Below are 4,241 nucleotides of genomic sequence, written 5' to 3'. Positions count from 1 at the left end.
GTCATCAGATCTCAATCCAATAGAGCACCCTTGGGATGTGGTGGAACAAGAGATTCGCATCATGGATGTGCAGCCGACATCTGCAGCAACTGCATGATGCTACATGTCAATTTTGACCAAAATTTTTGAGGAATGTTTCCAACACCTTGTTGAATCTATGCCACAAAGAATTAAGGCAGTTCTGAAGACAAAAGGGGGTCCAACCTGGTTCTAGCAAGGTGTTCCTAATAAAGAGTCCGGTGAGTATATATATATATATATATATATATAGGTATAAATATATATTGTACCAAAAACACATTAGATATACAGTATATAGAAAACATTATTTATATCTTGATAATTTAATTTCTTTCATGGTGGCGAGAGTTCATGAGCGGTTACGTGTGATATACATTCCTAACAGGAGGAAGCAAAGTTTCTCAAACCTAAAAAGCCTATAAAACCACTCCCACCTCACTCATACCTTAGTTTGATGTGTAGCTAAGTGTTTAGGTGTTTAAAAGGAAAAAAAGCCAAAATGAATTTAGTAAAGGTAGAAGACCAAATGGCCGCTTTGCAAATTTTAAACTAAAGCCTTATTCTTGAAAGCCCAAGATGTGGCAACCGATCTAGTAGAATGAACTGTAATTCTCTGTGGCGGAGGCTGAACCTGCCTCCATATAATCTTTGTGAATCACAAGTTTCAACCAAGAGGCTAAAGAAATAGCAGAGGCCTTCTGGCCTTTCTCAGGGCCAGAAAAAAGAACAAACAGACTAGAAGTCTGTCTGAAATCCTTAGTATCATTAACATAATATCTTAATGCTCTAACAACATCCAAAGAATTTAAAGATTTTCCAGAAGCATTTTTTGGATTAGGACACAAGGAGTTAATTACAATTTCCCTATTAATGTTGTGTGAGGAAACAACTTAAAGGGACAGTACACTGTAAAATTGTTTTTATATGAATGTATTATTGACTTGTTATGCCAGCTGCAGAGTATAAAATTTATGAGAAATTGCATTTTCGGGTTTATTTGTGTATATGAAGTAGCTGGTTTTGTGCTTTTAAACCACAGCCTATTACAATGGGTTGAGCTTCAGTTAATATCAGATCTCATTATGTTATCATTTTTAGGTACACAGACTTGCTTCCTTATCTTATATTTGTCTAGAAAACCAAAGCTCAATACTTTGAGAGAACAATGGAAAATTATCATTTTATTACTTAACTATCATGCCCCCCACTGAGAGTGTAATCTCTTCTGCTGGCTGTGTTTACTTAGGTTATTCAATAGACTATACTCCAGTATAGAAACATTCAGTATAGGTTGGGATACCACAGGCTAAATCAGCTATTTCAAATGCCAAAATAGGGGTAAAGGAACTACTTGTAAACAATTTAAAACACTCCAGCAGGTAAAATGAATCATTGGGAACAATTTAAAGGGGAGAAAAAATTTGGGTGAACTGTCCCTTTAAGGTAAAAACTTAAATGTAGTATGCAAAACAGCTTTATCTTGATGAAAAATCAGATAAGGAGACTCACAAGTGAGAGCAGACAATTAAGAATCTCTTCTAGCAATAGATGTAGTTTATGCATAGGTTCAAAAGGAGTAGCCTGTAAAACGTTTAATACCAGGTTAAGACTCCAAGGAGGAGAAATAGTCCTAATACCAAGTTTAATCCAGATTAAATCTGAATATCAGGAAGGTTAGCAATCTTCCTATGAAATAATACAGAAAGAGCAGATATTTGTCATTTCAAAGAACTGGCAGATAAACCTTTATTTAAACCATCCTGCAAAAACTGAAGAATTCTAGGAATCTTAAAAGAATGCTAGGAAAAATAATGATTGATACACCACGAAATATGTTTTCCAAACTTTGTGATACATTTTCCATGAAAAAAGGCTTGCAAGCCTGAATCAGAGTGTCAATCACAGAGTCAGAGAATTCTCTATGACTGAGAACTAAGATTTCAATTTCCATGCCATCAAGTGTAGAGACTTTAGATCTGGACGGAAGACGGGACCCTGAGACAGAAGGTCCGGCCTTAGAGGAAGAGACTATGGTGGGCAACTAGACATTAGGACCAGGTCCGCATACCAAATCCTGTGAGGCCACGCTGTGGCTATTAGGATTATAATGACTGTTCCAATTTTATCTTGGAAATCACTCTGGAGTGTAGGGACAGTGGGGGAAAAATATAAACAGACTGGAAAGACCAAGGAACTGCTAGAGCACCTCTGCCTGAAGATCCTTGGACCTCGCAAGGTACCTGGGAAGTTTGTTGTTTAAACAAGATGCTATCAGATCTATTTCTGGTAGGCCCAAGTGTTTTACAATCAGATAAAATACATCTTGATGGAGAGACCACTCTCCTGGATGTAGAGACTGATGACTGAGGTAGTCTGCCTCCCAGTTGTCTACACCTGGGATGTGAATCACAGTGATGAGGCAGTAATTGGTTTCTGCCAAAGAGAGGATTTGAGATACTTCTATCATGGCTGGGGAACTGTGAGTTCCCCCTTGATGATTGATATAAGCTACTGCCGTAACATTCTCTGTCTGAAAAGGGAAATAAGGATTCCTTTTCAATAGAGGCCAAGTCTGAAGGGCCCTGAAGAGATCACAGTGTTCCAAAATATTGAATGGTAACCTCACCTACTGAGGATTCCATACCTCTTGTGCTGTCAGAAACCCCCAGACAGCTCCGCAACCTGAAAGGCTTGCATCTGTGGTGATCAGAGACCAGGTAGGATGAGCAAAAGAAGCCACATGAATAATAGATTGGTGATTTAGCCACCAAGTCATAGATAAGTGCGTGTTTGGATCTAAGAATATCTGTTAAGATATCTGGGTATAATCCTTTCACAATTCACGCAGCAAACAAAGCTGAAGAGGTCTCTTATGAAATCGAGCAAAAGAAATTGCGTCCGAAGCTGCATTCATGAGGCCTAGTACTTCCATACACAGAGCCACTGAAGGAAATGAGAGAGACTGAAGGTTCAGACAAACTGATATCAAATTTTATTTGTCTCTTTTCTGTCAGGGAAAGAGTCATGGACACTGAATCTATTGAGAAACCTAAAAAGGTAACCTTTGTCTGAGGAATCAAGGAACTCTGGTAAATTGATCCTCCAACCATGTCTTTGAAGAAACAATAGTTGATTCATGTGAGAAGTACAAAGATATCGTTCAGGTAAGGAAATACTGCAATTCCCTGAGCTCTGATTACAGATAAAAGGGCACTGAGAACCTTGGTAATTATTCTTGGAGCTGTAGCTAGACCAAACGGAAGAGCAACAAACTAATAATGCTTTTCCAGAATATAAAACCTCAGAAACTGGCAATGTTCTGGGTGAATTGGGATTTGAAGGTAAGCATCCTGTAAATCTTTTGTGTACATAAATTGACCCTGTTGAACAAAAGGCAGAATAGTCCTGATAGTTTCCATTTTGAAAGTTGGTATTCTCACAAATTTGTTTAGAGTTTTCAGATCCAGAATTAGTCTGAAAGAGTCTTCCTTCTTGGTACAATGAAGAGATCTGAATAAAATCCCATCCCCTGTTCCTGCAAAGGAACTGGAACAATTACTCCCATATATTCCAGATCTGAGAATAGTGTAGAAAAGCCTGAACTTTTATTGGATGTTTTGGAATATGGGTGAGAAAGAACCTTCCTGTGTGAGATCTTATTTTGAATCCAATTTAATATCCCTGACAAATAATGTTTTGAATCCAGGGATTTTGGACAGATTGTAACCAAGCTTCAAGAAAAAGATTTAATCTGCAGCCTACCAGTAATACTAGGTTAGTAAGCGTACCTTCATGCGGTCTTAGAGGTTGGTTTAGATTTCTTATTCTGTTTGGATTTGTTCCAATTTGAATTAGGTCTCCAGTTTGAGCCAGAGGGTTAAAGGGTGGAGTTTGTTTTCTGTTCTCTATTCTGACGAAAGGAACCGAAATGATGGGGCACAGCTTATGCCAATCTATAAATGGCAGATTTTGAGGACAAATATATTTGGTCTAATAACCCATATATAAATAATATCACTAATTACTATAGGTAAATAGAGGATATTATTATCTTACGGAAAGGGGATAAATTAGAAGCAGAGAATTTTCTCAAATATATCAATTAAAAAAAAATCAATTTAAGTTTTACTGGAAATACAGAGAATGAAACTGAATTCCTCAATTTAACACGATATTTCAAAAAAGGAAGAAAAGCCATACAAAATTATCAAAAAACGACT

Source organism: Bombina bombina, chromosome 6, assembly GCF_027579735.1.
Source record: "Bombina bombina isolate aBomBom1 chromosome 6, aBomBom1.pri, whole genome shotgun sequence".
Lineage (NCBI taxonomy): Eukaryota > Metazoa > Chordata > Amphibia > Anura > Bombinatoridae > Bombina > Bombina bombina.
This window is presented reverse-complemented; position numbering follows the sequence as displayed.